This window comes from Staurois parvus, unplaced genomic scaffold, assembly GCF_062004578.1.
Source record: "Staurois parvus isolate SC_StPar_1 unplaced genomic scaffold, SC_StPar_1.0 ptg000283l, whole genome shotgun sequence".
Classification (NCBI taxonomy): Eukaryota; Metazoa; Chordata; class Amphibia; order Anura; family Ranidae; genus Staurois; species Staurois parvus.
Genome location: NW_028318079.1, coordinates 4894626 through 4917544, shown reverse-complemented (window position 1 = coordinate 4917544; position 22919 = coordinate 4894626).

Genomic DNA, 22919 nt, shown 5'->3' with positions numbered 1-22919 from the left:
TATAATGAAGGGTCCTCTTAAAAATCTACTTATAGGGACTGGGATGATTTTAAAGAGAAAATGTAATTTGCTGGAGATTTGTAATATATTAATCTTGTGAGTTATGTTCATAAAATTAGTTTGATAAATGAGTGGACAAGAAAGTAGTGATGAGATATGGTAAAAGGGAGCAGTCATTCAATCACTGTTGTGGCTCATCACTAAAATACTATGTATTCCATGACATTTCTGGAGCTGTGACAATAGCCTCTGTTTTACTGCAAGTGTAATCAGCAGCTGCCTAGATAATATCCCAGGCACATAATGCAAGGTTCACATTTACCAGTGAGAGGGTATGCAGTGATTTTTCTTATTTTTACACTTTATTAACATAAAAAGGTAAATATGCTGAGAAACAGGTTAATTGGTCAGGTTCTACCTGGGTTCTGAAGGAAATCCGTTCTCTGTTGCCGATGCTTTGATGAATTTCCTCTACCGGGAAGGAAGCCAAAAATGAAATCAGATCTCCTGATCTGCATATTTCATCCAGGTAGGAGGCTGAACATACTGAAACCACTGGGTGACAGCCAGACATGTAGAACATGTGTTAGGCACAAGGCCCATGAGCCGAATCTGGTCCAACTTGCTATTTCATGTGGCCCTCGCACCTCTACTGCAGCTGCAGAACCCCCCTCATCTCCACCCCACATTGTCTCAGCAGTTGTTAGCAGAGAGGAGGACTGAATTCCTCCACCAGATCCTGCACTTCTCTGTGCAGCAGTTGGCAGCAGAGAGGAGGATAGAATTCTTTCTACAGATCCTGTGCAGCTCTGTGAAGCAGCACCCCTTCATCTCTGCCTCCCCTGGTCTCAGTGTTTATCCATTTCATGCAGCTTACCTTAGCCCTCCTCTGGTCCTCCTCCAGACCACTTTCCCAGCTCTGCCCCAGCTTCTTCCTGGCAGCAGCACAAGGTAAAGGGGAGGGCACTATGGTATAAATGTGGGTGGGGCACACAATAGGATCCTTCAGGATGGAGAGTGGGACCAAGGTCTGGTAAATATGTCAAATTTATCAGGCCCTTTCTTTCCTGAATGAACAGAATGAATGATCAGTACCAATCACTTACTATGTTCATTCATAACTGTATGGGGCCCTGTGGTTTCTAACAGCAGCCCTGACCATGACTTTGGGCTCTTGAGAGGAGTACTAAAGAAGGGTGTTTTTAAAGTTTTCAGGAAGCTATGTACAGTACCCTGCCAGCTCCTCACACCAGCCATGGAGGAGGCTTTGCAAGGGACTGGTCTCCCTTTAAAAGTGTTAGAGTCTGCTCAGAAGCAGGAGTTGGAGTGTGGTGGTGAGAGAGGAGTGTGAGTCAAGAAGATGTGAGTCTGGAGGAAGAAGGCTGCCAGAAGGCTTGCTGGGATGGGGCCTGCCAGCGAGCTGGGAGACAGAGGAGGAAGCCTCGGGACTCACTGGACCCCTGAGAGAGGACCCCCTGTGTGGCAAGGAAGGAGCAACCAGCTGATAGTCCTGGAAGCAGCAGCCATTCCACAAGCTGTACAGGAGAGGATCTGAGTGAGTACACCTACACCCCCTGGGCAGATAGGGGAAGGATCACTCTAGTAGGAAACCAGATTAGTCAGGAAGGAAAACCTACAGATTGATGGGTGAAGAGGAGTTCATCTGGGGTCTGGGGTACTACAACTGGAGTTGCTGGCTAGCACTCCAACAGAGGCTGTGTGTCAGAGAAAAGAAGCTGAGAATAGTTCAGGAAGTTTTTCCTCAGATTTTGGTCCCCTTGGGCATCCTATACACCCCTTGCCCCATCCAAGTATAATTCCCTTAATAAGATAACAAAACCAAGGCTCAAGGCCAGATTTCTGTCTATGGATGAACGGTTGTGTGAAAAATGCTAATTGACTGGCTGTGCAGAACTATAGGGGGACCCAAATTCAACAGCAATCCCTAAGGGGGTAGTGCTACATTAGATATTGAGGAATAGAGATGGACCTTAAACCTAATACAAGCCCTAACCTTAACCCTTTGTTTGCTAACAAAGCCCTTGATTCCCAGGTCAACATTGACATGCTTATGAAATGACTTTTTTTCTTTAACCTCCTCCCATCCACCATATAAGGTAATGACAGGTGTCCTGTGGTTCTCTCGTTCTGGGAGGACGTCATTTGACATCCTCCCATTCTAACTGGACATGCGTGCCCCCGGGGTGAGCCAGTAAGCGGCATTCCTCAGAGGGGACATCTACACTGATCATCAGGGCACTGATGATCAGTGCCCTGATGATCCGTGTAGCCCCATCAGTGCCACCTGTCAGTGCCCATCAATGCCACATACCAGTGCACATCAATGCCACATATCAGTGCCTACCAGTGCACATCAATGCCACTTATCAGTGCCCATCAGAGCTGCCTTTTAGTGCTGTCTATCAGTGACAGTCAGTGCTGCCTATCAGTGCTGCCTATCAGTGCCAGTCAGTGTCACCTATCAGTGCACAGTGGTGCCTATCGGTGCTCGTCATTGCTACCTAACAGTTCCAATCAGTGTCGCCTATCAGTGCCCATCAGTGATGTCTGTCAATGCCCATCAGTGCCACCTCTCAGTGCCTCCTCATCAGTGCCCATCAGTGTAGCCTATCAGTGCCCATCTCTGCAGCTGCATTAGTGAAGGAGAAAAATTACTTATTTACAAACTTTTATAACAGAAAGTAAGACGAAAAAAAGGGTTTTCTAATTTTTCAGTCTTTTCTAGTTTGCTTAGCAAAAAATAAAACACACAGTGGTGATTAAATACCACCTAAAGAAAGATAAAACTTTTGTTTGTGTACAGTGTTGCATGACTGCGTAATTGTCATTCAAAGTGAGACAGCGCTGAAAGCTGAAAATTGGCCTGGGCAGGAAGGGGGTAAAAGTACTCGGTAGGCAAGGGGTTAAACAAAGCCATGTTTTTTAATCCAATCAACCTTTGTCTAGAAGGACTTCCTGGCACAATTTAGACTACTTTCGAAGAATCACTCTGTGCATTCCTCACTGTAGGTTACAGTGATCCGTTTAGTTGTCTTTTGAAATAAAAATCTGCCTAATAAATTATGTGTATGTCCTAGAATAGGAACTTCACTCTACGAAAGTGCCTTGATGTTGCTTGAGTCCTGATGACTTACTTTTTCATTTGATAGATTTCTGATAATAATTCCGCTTTAATTCCCAGGGCTTACTGGAAACAAAAGTCGGTGTATGTGCCCTCTTATGTCATGTTAATTTTATAGAAAAAAGAAAACATTAAGGAAAAATAGATTAGTATGACTTATATTTAAAGGTTATTTATCCAAGCAAATCGAATCATTAATTTTGACCTGACTGTTTCAATGTGCACTTCTGAATCAATTTTGTAATAAGTATAACTCGGTTCCATTTCATCTGAGTGTGGTAAGGTCTGCAGTGAATTATTGCGGGTCAGACCTGCAGCTTGTGATTTGTATTCCATTCTTGGTTACATTAGCTCTATCCCATGTTTTGGCTTCTAAATCCTCAAGAGATGTGATATTAGCCAAAACCCTCAACTCGGGAATGTGAGCGTTCTCCAGAATTATATTAAATATAATAATTAGATTTTGGTGTTCTTACATGAACATGTGGCTTCGAGATGACTTGAAAGTGCACTAGATTTTATGAATCAGTGGGATGGAAATAGCGACGGAGATCAAATTATACAATAGGAAATGGGTTATTGATGGATGGATAGAGCGTGTGTGATGTCTTGGCACTTATTGCTTGAAGAAATATGAATGATAAGGATACAGCTAACTTTTTTTTTATTTTAAATTTGATGTTTGCCCTTTTGGTAAACAAAAAATGTAAGTTAAACTTACTGATCCTGCCTCTAGCAGAAAAAGAGTATTTTACAATTGTTTTTAAAGTGTAACTCCACTTTTGTTGAAAAAATAAAAATTCTCTCTGCATGATCTATGTACAGAAGAAATTTTAGCAAACTGTTGAAGATCCCTACCTTCTTCTGTTCTGAATAATATTATAAGCTCTAACGACCTCTTTTTCGTCTTGTACCAAATTGTATTGTAACTGTAATGTCTGCCTTGATTTTAACAGTGCTGTGCACATGTTGGTGCTATATAAATCCTGTATAATAATAATAATATTGCTGTTTGTTTCATCATGTCTTTCCCAGTATGATTTCTGAATGGAAGGGTCTGTATTCATTATAATTGCTCGGTGCACTTCTTTCTTAGCATAGCAAGTTAAACTGACAGGGTTTGACCTCAAAAAGTTGAATGCACTCTTTAAAGTCTAATTAAACCCTCAGTTGAAAAATTTAAAGTGGTTGGAAACCTCAGACATGAAGTATGCACAAAGCATATCCCTCTATAGCGGTGGTCTCCAATCCAGGGGCCAGATGTGGTCTTTGCTTGCTTTTATCTGGCCCTTGGGGCATTTTTCCCCCACAGTCAGCAACAGTGGTACATAGTTCCTGCCACTGACACCAACAATAAGGCACTATTCCTACCATTAATACCAAATATGGGGCACTAATACTCTCCCTAATACTAATCATGGGACATTGTTTACTCCCAAGTCAGGATATTTTCTACTCCTACTGACCATGGATCAGCCCCCCTAAAGTTTGAAGGACAGTAAAATGGCCCTTTGTTTAGAAAGTTTGGAGACCCCTGCTCTATAGTGTGTAGTTGTCTCAAATAAGAGCACTAAGTTTCATTTCTGCCTGCTGCTTTGTTCTTTTGCTATCAATATGAGTCACTTCTGATGCATTTTCCTGACACCAAGAGAAAAATGGTAACAGGGAAGGGCACAGCCTGTGATTTACATCCTCAGCTCTGTTTCTGTGAGCTGTGTGAATGAAGGTGTGTCCCTTCCCTCCAATAAGCTCTCAGAGCTCTCTTCACTGAGCTCTAAAGTTTATAGTTTCAGCTCTCTACCCCTATTTTTGAAACCTCAGACAAGCTTTATTAATTCTGAACTTTGAACAGATGTAGAGAAGACTGCAGATAGACAGGTAAAACATATATAGGAAGATTTGTTTACTCTCCGTGTATCACCCGAGGCCAGTCACCTTACTGGGTATATGTAAGGGTTTTTCAACCACTTTAAACACATTCCAGGTAGATTGTAGCAAAATGATTTCAGTGTTTTACAGTTCCTTTTTTTTCTAAGCCACAGCCTGAGAAGAAAAGCCTGTCCACTGCCAGCAGCTGCAAAGTGGGAGCCAAGCTCTCTCTGGGGATGCAGTAATCCAACAAAGAGGTCCAACATGTCCCTGAGTGAGTAAGAGTCAGAGTTTTTTAATCAGTGGGAAGCATGAACTTTTCTAATTGCAGTGCTATAGGTCTAACTCAGTAGGAAGTGTGTTGGATCTCTCCAGAGAGACCTGTTTTCCCACAGAAAGCAAGGTTCCCGCTCTGCAGTTTATTTAAACTGAGGATTCAATTGGGTTTTAAAACAAGCTGGGGGGCTTCATACTTGATAACACAATGGCCTATTTGTAGAATTTATATTGCTGTTCGGTTAATTGAAATGTCTGCAATTCCCACTGGTCTATATCTTCAGGCCTATTGTCTGATGTAAGTAAGCAGTGTCTGCCCTTAATGTCTGCAAATGGATTACATCAAATATGGCTATTAAAAAGCTACAGTGTCTGGTTAGATTATTGTGAAGCCCCTCTTATAAAGAGTCCTATGTGATGTCTGCAAGGGCTCATACATGGTCTTCAGGATGGCAGCCTGAAAAGACATACTGTACATAGTCATTGTATATCATATCAGGTAGGACCTCTCACTACTAGTTGATGGAAAATCTAAATCTAAAATTTGTTGAGAAATATAAAGGAGATTTTAAAATCAGATTGTGACTTGTGCATCCTGCATGAATGTGCCCATGGACATACGTTTATCGATGTCTACTGGCTACTTCTACAGACACTCTATGGCCTATGCATCTCAGTGGAAATATTAATAGTATGAGTTGGTTTTTCTTCCCTAATTGGTTTTGTTTTACCCAGAAATATCAACATTGCTCCCTGCTTTGAAGACAGTTGACAAAGAGGTCCTATGTGGCCTTGAAACATTTCACCTGTACTAATTGTGATGTGATCACTCTAATACATTTCTGGACATACTTTATGATATGGAACCATGCTGTCCTGGTGGCATATACTCTTTTCTTTATTGAAACCAGTTAACCATCTGGATACTGCTGTAGAACCCTTTCACTTGAGGCTTTTCCCAAGAAGTATGATAGGAATATAATTAGTATAAAAAGGTCATTCTCACTAGTAGAGCAACAGTGGTGACCTAATTTCACCCATGGAATGTGGACCAGTAGTCAGCTCCTCTGTGTTAATTTTCCTTTCCTCATCTTTCATTAGAGATTATTTAACAGTACATTGCCTTTTACTCGGATGTATTTTCCCATTACTTTCTTTGATTCCTTTTGTGGTTTGAGGCCTTTCATCTCTACTTAACAGCTTGTATGTACTTTGTTGCAGGCAGTAAAAAGCAATTAAATTTATAACTAAATGAAGCACTTGTATTTTACCTACAATGCATTCCAAAGGATACCATGTATATTGTTTTAAAACAATGGTATTTGGTTTGTTTAACCTGCATTGCCTAGTACAAATCTCCAGATAATTTATTCCTATATAACTGAAAACATTTTCAATTTTTTATCATGTCTAGGGGAATAGGTTGTGTTTGACCATTGTGGGTTTTGGGGTCCGTTTGTCTTAAGTGTTCATGTGTAAATGTAAATAAAAGCCTTGTAATACATGTAAAAATCCCTTCTTTAGGCTTACATGTTGGCTTTTCACATCACCAAATATCTAAGTTACTGGCCACAACTGGAGCCTGTTTTATGCTACCAGTACTGGTTATTGGTTACAACTAAACTCTGATCATTTTTTCTAACTGAGATCACTTGACCAATGTTCATGTAGCTGTCCTCACTGGCAGCTCACAGCAAATTCTTTTACAGATTATGTAGGCATTACATGGCTTTTTAACCATTTATTTATGTAAGGTGACATAGTTGAGGTAGCAGGGTGTTTAAAATTTAATAGAGAAGCAATTCGATCTAACAGGAAAAATACACTTTATGGACAAAAGTATGTGGATTCCTCTACAAATGATTGAGTTCAGGCTTTTCCATTTAAGAGAACTGTTTTTTCTACAGTATACAAAGGCATTTAGAATTAGAATTGGACATTCCACAGTTTGGGGTAGTCTGTTTTCTGTTTCATCATGACTTTTTCTCTGTGCATGGTTTGATGAGTTTGGTGCGAAGGAACCCAAATGGCCTTTACAAAGCCCTTGTCTCAACCCTATTAAGCACCTTTGGGATGAATTAGAAGATCAATTGCAAGCCAGATCTTTAAGATGTACCTGACCTCACAAACGTTCTTTTGGATGAAAGGGCACAAATTCCCACAGATACTCAGCAAAACGTATGAAAAGACAAGATTTTGACGTGTGTCTTTGAGATTTTGTGTCCAAAGAATTATTCAACATATATGGCTTTCTGATGAATAATTACACCAATTACATACTTGCTACTATACTCTGACAGACACTCATACATTGGTGACAAAAGCATAGTATTTTATGCTCTCAGTTTGTAGCCTCTACTCATAACTTATTTGAGACCATTCAACTCATTTTCATATGATAAGAGGTCTGGCAAAAACAGAAAGATATGGGCTATCCACAGATAGGGCTTACAATACTGAAGCCTTACCCCCTTCTGTAAGTTACAGTCCATTAAACAAAGCTCCTATAAGGCCTAAGGCCAGAAGACCGGCACGGGAGATTATCTCCTGTGGCATTCTACCTAGCTAACTTTCCCCTCCCCAGTACCTTCTCGTGTTTCTACTGACCACTGCCCAAGCAACTGTGCTTCCTTCCATGTTTGATATATCGTTTTTGAATCATGATGTCACCACGTCAAAGGGCAGGGTTTTTTTCTGGCTTACAGAAGATCCTACATCATGAACCCTTCCTCCCACTTAGCACCCGGAAGGCATCGAAAAGGCAAGTGTTTTTGTTTCATAGAACATGTCAAATCAATAGCTTTAACATGGCTTGCCAATTAGAGGGTTATAAGATCTCACTTTAGGTTAAACTATGTTTAATGTTAGTACTGGGGCTGTAAAACTGCAGCAACCATGGCATTGTTGTGCACTTGGATCTTTTAGGTGTGGTGACACCCTTCACAAGAATGAGACATTGAAGATTGTAATTAAAGAGGACAAAAACTGTTCTGAGCTGTTTATGGAACAGTCATACGCCTGTGTAGTTTGCTATGTAGTTCATGGTGCTATCACTTGGTAAACAATGGCCTCTGCAATATTAGGACTGCTGTATTGATGAAAGGATGAAGGGAAGTGTATGTCATTTCATAAAATACTTTGCTGTCCATTAAAGATCCACTTCTGCATTACAAATAATGTTTTTTTTCCTGTAAATAGGTATTCTGCAGCAGTAAAGAACCACACTGCCAAGACAGGGAGTCATGCTTCTGGAAAGAAAGAAGCAACTGGGGCTACTGAGGTCCCAGGAGGTATCTTCAGGATTTTCCCTGAAGCCTGGAAACTAATTATTGAAGTAATGCCAGCCTTGCAACTCGGGTAATACATCATGTGTAAGTGTGATTGCATTTTTCTGATTCAGTGTATTATATTTAATATATTGAATTATTATTATTGTTATTTAGGATATACTGTATATGGTGCTAGCAGTTTGTGTAGTGCTTTACATTAAAAAGGGAGACAGTACAGTTACATTACAATTCAATAAAAGAGGGCTAGGAGGGCCCTGCTACTGATAGCTTATAATCTAATAGGGAGAGACAAGTGGAACAAAAGATAATAACTGTGAGGGATGAGCTGATGGGAGAAATAAAAGGTTCAGTTGTTATCTGAAGGCAGGATAGGTTTCTCTGAAGAGATGGGTTTTCAGAGATTGCCTAAAAGTGGACAGATTGGGGTAGAGAGATCCAGGCTGGGAGAAGCTCAGGAGAAGTTTTGGAGACAAGCATGGGAGGTGGAGACAAGGGAGCTACGTAGAGAGCAGGAAGTCTTTGGAGGAGCAGGACATTTTGGGTGATATATTTAGTGGACATAAGCACGCCAGGAAATTTTCATTTGTTCTGGATGCATTCGTTCCATGAAGAATTTTCTTTTGCCATATTTTTTATGTTGAACTGATTCATGTTTGGAATTGGTTTTATATCTTTGGCATTCCTTTCATATACTAGTTGGTCTGGGTGGATTCAAAAAATGTAGCCGTTTTTTCAGAAGATTGCTATAAATTTAATGTATTATCTAACTGGATGCATTCAAATTGGAAGGATTTGATATTTCCAACGCTAGTCCAACCCACCAAGAGAAATGGCGTGAGCTAATTAGACAATATCAACTACTGTAATGAGCATCCGAATTAATGAATGAAACGAAATTTAGATCCATTCGTTATCCAAATCCGAATTATCAAACTAATTTGAAAATGTAATTAATTTTCCCATGGGCCCATAATGCATCATGTGACATAATCTGAATGAAACAAATTAAATGAATGCATTTGTTTATTTTGGTATAACTTTTTTTCGGATTTACTATGTCTGTTCAGAGATTCGAATACATCTGAATCTCCGAAAATGAATTTTTTTCTGAAAATTGATTTGCTACGAAATGCACATGGGTGATTAGTACATTCGTTAGAGGGAAGGGGAAGATGCCACTAGAGAAAAATTGAAGATGTAAGTGGGAGTGTAGGATAGATCAAAAGGGTGTCCATAGTAGTTGTGACAGGTCAGGAACCAAAGGACAGGTGACAAGGTCGACTTCTGAGAAAAATTTGTTGAATGTTGAATCACATTGTACACTAAATAGCAGTGCATGCTGAGTAGTGTTGGGAAACATTATAAACAACTCTCTCAAGAGACACATTCATGGTTTTAGATCAACTTTATTCTTTATTCTTTTTTGAAGATTATGTTTCTGCACTAATACTTTATTCAAATAAGAAACTGAAGTATTAGATTTCCACTGGTGGACTGATCTGCCTCCCCTTGTAGAGCAGGAAGGGGGTATGTCACATCTCTGAATCATTTGTTAAGACCTTAGTGTATTTTGGTCAATTTTATTTTATTTTTTATTTATAAGCAAATATTCAGATAATTTGTTTTAATTAGAAAGCCCAACACTAGATCTGCACTTATTGATTGCCCTGCCACCCCTTGTAGAGGATGAGGGGTGTTTGCCACTTGTGTTTTTTGCTCAACTTTTATTAAAATTCTTTTAAGTGTATACATTTCTAATCTGATACAATAACCTAAGAAGATGGCCTAGCTTTATATCTGCGCTTGTTGACAGTCACTGCAAACCTATGATTTAGAAGCCTCATTGTAGATGAGGATAGGGAATATCATTGTGGTCAGCCCTATGAATGTGTTATATTTGATACTTCTGTTTAGATATGTTCTCAGTACAGCAGTAAGAAAAGATATTAACACAACTGAATTAGTAAAGAAGAAGTCTCATTTCCATTGTTTTATGTGTCCTGTTCCTCAGGGGACAAAGTACATGTAGTTTTTTGTCTCATGTTCCCATGTGCTGTCTAAGCTAGCTGTTAGCTCAGACAGGGCACCCCTTTTCCTGTGACGGCCATCCGACAATGCATGTAGCAAGGAGACGGCTTCATTTGCCTTTGTCTTCAAGCCCTTGCCTGCTGGTCTGACAAGCTCCTCCCTCATTTCCCATGAAATGCTTGTCTCCTGCAAGTGCTTGGAGGTAGGCAAAAGTGTCACCTGTCAAAGCAGCCGTCTCCTTGCTACATGCATTTTTGGACTGCTATGAAAGGAGGAGGGGTGCCTGTCCACCCTAGCTAGCCTTAAACTAGCCTTGAATAAATCTTTTTTTTTTTTTTTTTATCAACCGGCAGGCTCATAAATAAATAAAATGAATGGCTTTCCCATATCACACATTTGAGGTGGATAGAGGAATCCTCCCCCACTCCCCAAACGGGAACGGCCATAGATGGGTCGAAATTTGGCCATCTCATAGAAAGATGGGACAAAGTACTTTGTTGCTTGGGAAGAGAACACATTAATGAAAAATGAAGTGAGACTTCAAGCCTGATGTTGCCAGGGGCTGTAACACAGAAATTAGGAAACATGTATATACAATATTCCTAAACAATCTAAATGTTATTTTTCAGTTTTAAATATGAGATGTGACAATTTAATTCCTGGAAAGCCCGCAGAGTAGTACTATGGTGGTGAGTCATATAGCCATTCTTACCTGACCGTTCTGAGCGTGTTCTGACCTTTTCTAACATGCACTCACCCGGGTCTCAGGCAGTGGTGTATTTAGGTTTTGTGCTACCCTAGGCAACTCAAAAATCGGCTGCCCCCCCCCCATGGAGAGAGCCTGACACCAACCAACACCACCACCCCTCTCTACCCCCCCAACCCCTACCCAAGAGAGCCTTCCACTACCACAATCCTCCATACACCAGCCACCCCACCCCCCAGTGGAGAGAGAAAGACACTCACCTTCACAGCTCCAGACATCCCCTGGAATGAGAGTCAGGCTCTACATATGCTATCATGCAGCCCCTCTTGGATCCCACCTGGTCCCCATGATGTGTGTGTCCTTTCTTCCAGGGGGGTGCTGCCCCACCTGAAAAATGCCGCCCTATGCAAGTACCTTGTTTGCCTTATAGTAAATACACCACTGGTCGCAGGACAGTTGACTCAGTCTTTAAGTAGTAAAACAAATAACACGCATGTGCATTTTTATGTTGGGGAAAATGAATGACAGGAATCTGGAGCAGCTAAATTACATCAACTTTTGTGTGAAAATTGGCAAAAGTGTGAGTGAAACATTCTGTGACAACAGGCTTAGGGTGAACATTCCATGAAGAAATCAAGTGTTTTTGAATGGCATAGATGGTTTAGGGAGGGTTGGGAAGATGTCCACAATGACTTAAGAAGTGGCCAGACAAAAATGCAAAGGGCATATGCAAAGGTTGACAGTATGAACTGAATCTGTTTGGAGGAAAAGACTGGAACTCTGACCTGACAAGTGGATTCTCCACCATGACAATGCTCCTGCACATGATGTGTTAGGTGTTAGCAAGTTCCTGGCCCAGAAATCCATTCTGAAACTTGACCAACCACCTTATTCTTCTAAAGTAGCACACTGCGACTTTTGGCTGTTTCCAAATATTTAAAAAATGCCTTAAAGGAGAAGTACAGGCAAAGCTCTTTTGGCTCTACTTCTGTGGATCACAGGAGTGCAGTTCGTTCTGCACTCGAGTGACCCATTTTCAGCTGACAGCAGACTGACGTCACCGGTCCAGGCTGGGGTAAGATACTGACTTTAAAGTCGGGATTCACCCCAGAGTCTGAAGCAGTACAAGGCTCAGTGATCTGCTGAGAGCCTGAGCCAGCCGCTCCCTCCCCCTCCACAGCCCAGCTCACCAGTAAACATGGGGGGCAGAGAAGTAATTGACAGTTGCGTCTGGGAGAACTCAGCGATCAATGGTCATGTGATCCCTCTTAGAGCAGGGGACAGATGCAGCATTGGGCCCATGCTGCATCCACCTAGATAAGTATAATTGGGGGAAAAAATGCATCTCTTTTAAAAGGACACAGATCTGATGACATTCTGGACACCCACTGAACCGTGACAAAGATACTGTGCATTGTTCCGGAAAACAAATTTCAGGAATGTTTCCATCAGTCGCACAGTCGTTTAGAAATGGGACTACAGGTCACAATAGCCACTAGTGTATAGATAATCAAACTTTTTTCTTACATTCCATTCAGGGAATTAAAATTAAATACCTTGTATAATGCAAAAAGAAAGAAATATACTTTATGAATAAACACTAATATGTATTCCTTTTAATTACGGAATATTTCCATCACGATTTTGTAGCTTACAGCAGGTTCAGTAAATATTTGCCTTTTTTTTGCAGAACATTCCCATGAAACTTTGTTTGTTCTACTGCAATAAATGAGGGTTTCTGGAAATGCCATCATTCTATATTTTTGCCCTAAGGTTTCTAGAGAGATTTGCAATAATTTGTGTTTAATTTCTTTTTTTTTTTTTACTTGCAGCAAATGTAATCAAAATATTGAGAAGAATGAAACAAGTGAATGTGGGATGACATTGGCTTTTTCCTGCTGCTGTGACATTCATCATCTGCCCAAACTAATAACAGAAAGGTTATTGAGGAGCTATTCTTAGTCGCTTGTCTTTCATATATTTTTCTGCTTTAGGATGTGCGTTGTTCTTTACTTCTTTTTCACTGTAATAGTGATTTAAGCCAAATGATTAAACTGACTTACTTGCCAGTGGGGCATTCTGTAAAACTGAGCACTTAGTAGGTATTTCTGGAACAGGCTGTGACCTCCCCAGTGCCCGGGGTACGAGTCTACTGGAGTCACAAATGGAGAGGAGTGCATACTGCTTGGCAAAAGTCATTTATGTAATATGACAGGCATAATCATATCCAAATGTCTATCTAAATGTAACAGCAAGGACAGCCTGGAAAGTATGAGGTTAAAATGTCAAATACACAGCAAAAAATTGCCAGTGGCAGCAAAACTGGGCATGACTAAATGGGCAAAGTCAGAAACTTCTCCTCTGCCACCTTAGGCTTCATGCATACTGGACGTTTGGCCATCTGTCCTAGAAGCCTTTCCTCCTGGCAGCGGCATTTTGGCAGAAAAGACGCTTGTAGAAGCGTGTTATACGTTTAGGTGGCCCAAGCGAATGGGCATTAATTCATTTAATTGGCCAGAATAATAATTTATTCAGACCATTAAAAGTGAATTAACTCCCTGGTCACACTGATCCGACTTTGAAATTGTGCGACTTCCAGTGAAGTCGCACAATTTCAAAGTCAGATGTCATTTCAACTTGCAGTGCTACTTGCAAGACATCTGCAAGGCACAGATATCTATGCAAGTCGCACCTGAAGTAGTGCATGCACTAGTTTAAATCGGTGAGGCTCCAACCAATTCAGAATCGCCTCAATCTGACCACTTTAATTGCGGTCAACAGGATGCAACTTGCCATGTGATTTGAAACTCGCATGGCAAGTCGCACTCGGTGTAACTGGGGTGTAAGACTTAAGGGCTAAACGCACCTAGCATTAAGGTGTGTTTAGATGCATTTGCAGGTGTCAGGCGTTTTGTCTGTCAAAATATTGCTGCTTCCCGATGCACTGGCAGTAGGATTTTCTTCTGCCTCTAAACTCCTCTAAATGCCTGTGTGTATGGACACATAGGCTAACATGTACGGGTGTTTAGAGGCAGGAAAAAAAAACCCGCCAGGAAATGCTCCTCTGAGCAGCTGAAAAAATGACCAGTGTGCATGATGCCTTGTAATCCTTTTATCTATCTATCTATCTATCTATCTATCTATCTATTATCTATCTATCTATCTATCTATCTATCTATCTATCTATCTATCTATCTATCTATCTATCTATCCCCTCTATTTCTATCTATCCCCTGAGGCCTTATAATCATTTTAGCTATCTATCTATCTATCTATCTATCTATCTATCTATCTATCTATCTATCTATCTATCTATCTGTCTGTCTGTCTGTCTGTCTGTCTGTCTGTCTGTCTGTCTGTCTGTCTGTCTGTCTGTCTGTCTATCTGTCTATTCCTATCTATCTATCTATCTATCTATTATCTATCTATCTATCTATCTATCTATCTATCTATCTATCTATCTATCTATCTATCTATCTATCTATCTATCTATCTATCCCCTCTATTTCTATCTATCCCCTGAGGCCTTATAATCATTTTAGCTATCTATCTATCTATCTATCTATCTATCTATCTATCTATCTATCTATCTATCTATCTATCTATCTATCTATCTGTCTATCTGTCTATCTGTCTATCTGTCTGTCTGTCTGTCTGTCTGTCTGTCTGTCTGTCTATCTATCTATCTATCTATCCCTATCTGTCTATCTATCTATCCCTATCTGTCTATCTACTACCAAAAGACTAGTGGATACTTGGAACTGATAGAGGTCTATTTATAAACAAATCCTTGTATTTTCTAAGTCTAGTGGCCACAATGTGGTATTTTCCTGAAATACTTCAAACAGGAAAATAACACTGGATGGCGATAATGATCATAGGAAATAAACATATTAGACAAAATACGGGCATTTCTTCCCACATGGAAGAATATATTTGAAATATATTTTTAAAATATTCTTTCCAAATATATTGACATATATCAGAAATGCTACAATTTTGGCGATATTATATATACTATATATATATATATATATATATATATATACACACACACATACATACTGCGTGTTAAAAAGGGGTTTTTATTACAAAATATATGAAACATATTTTCAAACATACATTTAAAATATTCTGTATGTCTTTAAAAATACAAATCTACATTTTTGGAATGCATTTACGAATATATGTAAAAATATATGTTAAAATGACTTTTTTATATGTGAAAAAAAATCTGAAGAATAGATTTAAAAAATATATATTTTTAAATCTATTCTTCAGATTTTTTTTAACATATAAAAAAATATATATATTTATTTATATATATATGGGCAAAATTGTAGCATTTCAAATATATGTGAATATATTTGAGAAAAGTATTTTAAAAATATATTTCAAGTATAATTTTCTTCCATATGGGTTGTTTTCTTTAAAAAAAAAAAATCCAAATATTTAAAGAAGAAAAATGTGATGGAGCCACATTTTTTTTCCTGCCATTATTCTATATTTCTTGGCTGAAAAAAAAACCTCTTTGCAGTCTAATGATGTAAAGTGCCAACATGCTCCTGATGGTCGGTTTTTAAGTTTAGTGGAGTTCAAGCTTTTTATTAAAGCGGTATTAAACCCAAAAGCAAACATTTATTATAGTGCAACTTACCAATTCAATGTGATTGCTGCATTTGTTTTCTTTTTTAGGCTTACTTTCTTTTATTTTCATCTGGTGATGTTTTGCAAATGTAGCAGCTGGCATGGGTACAAGCATAAAACACTGACAGGGCTGCGTACAATGATTAGCTTTTATTTGTTTATTTAAAACTTTTATTCCAAAAGGAAAAAAAAAAGTGTGAGCTGAAGTTTGGCTATAATGTGTTAGTGTATTTAAATCTGGTAGTACATCTAACACTCCCTCCCTTCAGACTGACAATGCTGCTGTGTTCCTTCATCCAGAGGGGAGGCATTCTAATACAGGGAATGTGTTACTGGCCAGATCAGCAGGTGAAAACAGATGAGAGCTGAAAAAAGAAAACAAATGCAGCCAGCATACCTAATAATTGGTAAGCTGTGACATATTACATTTTAATTTGGAGTTTAACCTCCCTGGCGGTATTCCCGAGTGTAGCTCGGGGTAAAGTTTCAATACCAAAAGCAGTAACCCCGAGTTACACTCGGGCTTACCATGAGGCGTTGCACAAGGATTCCCTACAGCGCTTACCTTGTCCTTCGCTCCCGCTATGCGTCCCCTGCAGCGTTCCCGGCCATCTCCGCCGGCCGGTGCCGGCATCTGGCTTCCGTGTTCCGGTCCCTGTGACGTTGGGACGTACGGGCGCCAGAAACAGCGGCAAATTTGAAAATTTCAAAAATTTTTTATTTTTTTAAAAACGATTATTTCATAGCAAAACATTTCTGTATCAAAGCATTTCACATACATTTTGTCCCTACCCGCTTTGTCCTGTGCCCTGCCTACATTTTGACTGTTCTTTCTGCCTGGAAACTTAGAAAAGTCCACAGCGTCCAAAAAGCGTCCCTTTAGGTCAAAATCGGTTTTAGACCGGCTAGAGAACAGCGATAGTAAATCAGAACCACTTGCAGAATTGAGTGATAATGATTCATGGGGGAAATTCGTCATCAGACACTGAAAACGATTTTGCGACTTTGCTCAGTGATGTGCGAACTTGGCGCTATATTTCAAATTTCAGTGTTTTTGGTTTGTTTATATTATTGAATTAAATGTATTATTATTATATTATTATTTTTTATGAGTATTTATTAAATTATAATTTATGATTTTGTGTTTCAAGTTTTATCATACCCGGGATGTTTACTAGACTCTTGTTCAGACAGATTTCACGGAGTTATTCCTAAATTACAGGCCTACAATAAAAAAAATACATATTTCCATGCAAAAAAATGGTACCGCTTTTGGTACAAAATTCCTGACATAATAATACCGCCAGGGAGGTTCATGCCATTTTAATGGAAAGGGGTACTTTTTTTACTCAAAATGATTATCTGATATAGCTATGTTGACGTGTACACTTATGAATTCCGTAGAGTTGGTAGGTCCACTTTAAGAACAGAAAAGGGGGTGCTATTTTTTAATGATTTTATTACATTATCATTTTCCAATAATATTCTGCTTATGTCATCCAGATCCTTTAATTCTTTTATTAGCAGAAAAAAAAAGCCTGTAGTACTTGTTACAACTTCAGATGATTTACCCCCAATCACTTTCTTGTACACCCTCATATAAAATGATCTACTATCACTTCTTAAATTTAGAAGATATTTTCTGTCCCGGTGTTCGATAAATCAATTCTTACAATGCATTCAATTCCCAAGAGTAGCCGAGCAGCATGTGAAAGTGTCTGCTAACACCGGTGAGGAGGGAACGCGACATTCTAACTCCACAGCCGGGTAAATTATTTTATGTAAATCTCTGACATTCGTTAGTCCTCATACATCAGACTACATAAGTTATCGGGCTGGGGATGGAGAGGTAGAAAGCGTAAACACTGCAAGACAGTTTTACACTACATGCATTGGGTGGGTGATTTTAACACTGTTTTATTCAGCCTAGCAGATCTTTGCAGTGGGATTAATGCCAATTACAGAGGGAAATTGAATCATTAATCAATACGGCAGTCTTGGAAAAAAATGCTTAAAAAATTAACTTGGTGGACTATTTTAGGTATAATAAAACCGAATTTCAAGCAGATAAAAATACATCATATAACCTGGTTATGCAGGGGTGTATTTACCACAAGGCAAACAAGGCATTTGCCTAGGGTGGCATCTTTCAGGGGGGCAGCACCGCCCCCGAAAGAAGGAAAGAAAGAAGGGACACACGCAGCACGGGGACCAGGTGGGATCTGAGAGAGGTTGTGGGCTGCTTGATGGTGTATGCAGAGTCTGACTCTTTTTCCTGGGGATGTCCGGAGCTGTGAGGGTGAGTGTCTTATCTCTTGCCGGGGAGGGGAGGGGGTTGCCAGTGAATGGGGGGCAGTAGTAGTAGAAAGCTCTCTTGGGAGGGGGGGGGCTGGGATGTTGTTGGTCAATGTCAGGCTCTCTTCGTGGGGAAGGGGGTGTTGGCTGGTGTCAGGGTCTCTCCGTAGGCGGAGGGCAATTTTTGTGTTGCCTAGGGCAGCACGGAACCTGAATACACCACTGGGGTTATGTATTTGATAAAAACATCATTGGCTGTATTCTTACCAAGTGACTCTATTGCTTTGTATAGGGCATTCACTTACAATGTGAAAATGACTAACTGAATAAAGGAGTATAGGGATCACCTAATTAGTGTGCTGCTGCTCCCACACTTTCCACTCACAGGCTGAAATAAGGTTGCCTAACCACTTGCCCTCCTGAGGATTTCCCCCCTTCCTGACCAGGCTATTTTTTGCATTACAGTGCTGTTACTTCCTTTTTTCCCACGAATTGAGCTTTCTTTAGGTGGTATTTGATCGCCTGTACGTTTTTTATTTTTTGCGCTATAAAAGAAAACAACCAATAATTGTGAGAGAAAAACACAATATTTTTGACTGTTTGCTACTAAACATGTCCAGTAAAAAAATTTAAAAAATCTAATTCCATCATAAATGTATGCCAAAATGTACTCTGCTACATGTCTTTGCTAAAAAAAATCCAAATACGTGTAAATTAATTGGTTTACGTGAAAGTTATAGTGTTTACAAATGGCGGTGTATATATACTGGGATTTTTGTTTTTTTAATTTTTACTAGTAATGGTGGCGACTTATAGTGGGACTGCGGTGGACATTTTGACACTGAGGGGAACTGATCTGGTGTCACTGACTTCCCCAGTGACACCAATACAGTGATCAGTGCTAAAAAAAAGCACTGACACTATACTAATGGCACTGGGCAGGAAGAGGTTAACATGAGGGGTGATCAAAGGGTTAACTGTGTGCAGGGAGTTTTTTACTAGGGGGCGGTGTCTATGTGCTTCACTGTAGCACACAGCCCTAGCTGACAGGGAGGAGAACGTTAGTAAACAAAACAATTCTCCTCCCCGTCGGAGATCCTCAGTAATCACTGGGCGCTGGCGAGTAATCACCGGCTGGGACCCGGTGATTTACAGCCACGGCCACAAATGGCAGTGCGGGTAGGGTGCGCCCCCTACCCGGAAATACAAAATCATATATATATATATGTGTGTGTGTGTGATTTTGCTCACCCGTGCCGCCCTGTAGAAGTATTTCTGCTATAGGGCGGTCAGGAAGTGTTTAAAAAGGTGAACCCTGGAATAAGCAATCCTTATCTAAATACAAAATTCATGTGTATTCTTCTTGATTCTTAGTGTGCTTTGTGTATTTCTTCCAGATCTGTCCAATAAGCCAGATCTGGAAGAAAGCTTCCTGTAATAAATACTAGTCACTGCTGCTCTCTCTCTTTGTACAGGATGACTGGTCTTGTCTCCGCCTCTCCTGAAGATTTCTACAGGCAACCTGTAGTAGTTGGGCCTGTTGGACCCCTCCCACAGCTCTTCTGTCTGCCCAGGTTATGTACAGCACAAGGATGATGTCACCACTACTTTTACAAGGTAATAACTGGATTATCTAAGGCGTTTAGCCGGGACTTGACGAATTTTGATCCATGTTTGGGATAGCTAGTTGCACAATCGACTTGGGTACAACCAGCCTGTTGGGTTTTTCACCAATGATCAGTACTTCCGGGTATAGCCAGCAGCACTGATCATTGTACTCTGCTGGCTGGGAGCAAAGCCAAAACCCCACCCCATGGGCCCCACTGTCATTGATGCAGTAAAGGCTTCTTCCTGGCACCCCGACCTTGTAGCTCATTTTTGTTCAAGTGTCATTATATTGTGCTCCTTCAAAACAACCACACTGTTGTTTTTCCAGATCAGCCTGTATTTTTCTTGTGGCTACCTATGGGTTTCCCTTTGTATCCCGAACAATTCTTCTGGCAGTTGTGGCAATCTTTCTTGGTCTACCTGTACTTGGCTTTGTATCAAGAGATCCCCGAACTTTCCACTTCTTAATAGGTGATTTAACAGTACTGATTGGCATATTCAAGGCTTTGGATATCTTTTTATGTCCTTTTCCATCTTTATAAAATTACATTACCTAGTTACGTAGGACTTTTGACAGTTCTTTTCTGATCCCCATAGTCAGTGCTTCCATGTAAGAACTAACAAACTCTTTGACTATTTATACACTGACACTAATTGCAAATTTAAAACGGTTTGGGTGATATTTGGAGACAAGATTGGTGATGTAATTTCAGGCAGAGTTATAAATGGCTTTATATGTTATTGTTAATGTTTTGAATTATGTGTGATTCAGTGATTGGGTTTGGGGCTACCAAAAGACATTTATTTCAAACATGCATTTGTTGTAGACTTTGATGCTCTATACATATAAGTGTACTAACCTTCTGGATTGGTACCATGAGCTATGATCTATGATGTAGCTTAAAAAAAACATACCAATGTATTAAAGATATTGCACTCACATAAATAAATAGAAGACAATGTTACATTTGCATATAAAAATCACAATACCGTAATACGTTCTCGGCATTCCACTTCTGGATTTTCTATTTAATGGTCATCCAGCTCCACCCAACACGTTACGTCACATACCACATGACTTCATCAGATAGTTTGCAAGGTGACTCACGCTGGGTATATATATTGGCTAACTGTTTATCCGTTACCATAACAACACCAATCAGCATTATATATACTCAGTGTCAACCTGGTGATCGTTGTGGTTTTACTGTTGAATCACAAAAAAATATTATAAGTGTATGTCACTTGTGTTATTTTGTGTATAATTTTGTATCATATTATTAGTATAGCAGAGCAACACCATTAACAACAAAAAATAATATCTTTGTTGATGTGGGAACACATATCATGTATCAGCAGCAGCCTTTAGCATTGTAGACACAGTGTTCTCTTAATATTTGGTTGTGAAGGGGTACTGTACACAATTATGTTCCATGATCGAATGCTACGCTATTGTTTTTTGTATACCGTGTTAATTCTTTTTATATGTTAAGAAGGATATTGGTGCTAAGGTGAGAGAGGTGTCTGGTAATGTACAATGCTCCATCTTAGTGTGTGTTCAGAATTCAGTTTTTCCTCCTTTTGGATACATGCCATAGAGTTTATGCACTTAAAAGGGTTGAAGGGTTGAAATGTAAAGACTATGTTTTGTTAACCCAACATTTCGTATTCTTTCGACATTCATATTCATGTGCTTGCTGTACCATATACTTGTATGAAAAAATATCCTGTTCTCTTTGTATTGCTTCCTTTGTGTGAAATCCCTGGTGTTCCTGCCAGTCCCTCTGATTTCCTATTAAATACTGACCACACTAGGCATGATAGCATAGTGTGGTCAGTTTTCTGGCTGCGCTGGAACTCAGCCTGCTGTCCTCTAATTATCAGACTTGTGCAGGCATGCGTACCCCCCCGGAAAAGACATGCACTTGGAATATCAGTGTGCTGATATTTTTTCCTCTGCCAACTTTCTGAGCTCCTTATGCAGCTGAGAACACAGAGTATGTGCTCACTAATAAAAGGAAAAAAATGGTATTTATAATGTTTTCTATATGTATGCACAAATGTTTTGCCTTTCATTTCTATATTAAACTGAATGGATTGTTTTAAAATGTGAGGGCTCACATATACAGTACCTTAAGTAACACATAGAACAGATAGTCAGAATTGTTATCAATGGTGGAAGTAAAGTAACCACGTTTGTTCCCCCTTTTTTGTTCTCTGTCCCAATTCCACTCCATTAACATATGACTGTACCTTGTTTTTACCTTGTTTTTCTGTACAGGTCTGTATGTGTTAAAAAGCATACAGCATAAACTATTACATTGTGCTTTGTTGTTGGAAATCAATGGTAAGTGTGTAAGAACCTTTTCCTTTTGTAACTGAAAGTTTAACTTTTGAAAACAGTTGGAATGAGTGCTGAATGTGGTGCGCATGGTTTGTCCTTATTAGTTTATATCAGGAAGGCCTTTGCTTTGTTGCATTAAGGGTGTTTGAGCACTTTGATAGAGGGAACTCATTGTGACATATAAAATAAGTAAAAACCTCATATTATGATTGTTTTCACGCAGTCTGCATTGTCCTCTAACAGTTCTCGTTTGTAGGCAAGCTCTTTTTTTATGGTTGACGACACTGCTGATGTTGATAAATGGTCACTATGTGATTGTGAAAGTTTAAAAAACTCTAAATCACAAAACTCAACTAGCGTTGAGCTGGTATCGAAGGTGACTACGGTTGTTTTGAAATGCTAGAACTGACTTTGATTCGTGAGATCAATGACCTTAGCTATTGTTTCTTTGCAATGTCAGACCAATAACCTTAGCTGCTGTGACTTTGAAGTGCCAGACCAATGATCTTATTTATTGTGACTTTAGGATGCCAGACTAATGATCTCAACTATTGTATCTTTGAGATGACACACCAATAAATTTAGCTACTGTGACATTAAGATGCAAGACCAATTACAGTACCTTTGATTGCTAAGCCAATGATCTTAGATATTACGACTTCGAGAGGCCAGACTGAAGATGTTAGCTATTGTGATTTTGAGATGCCAGACCAA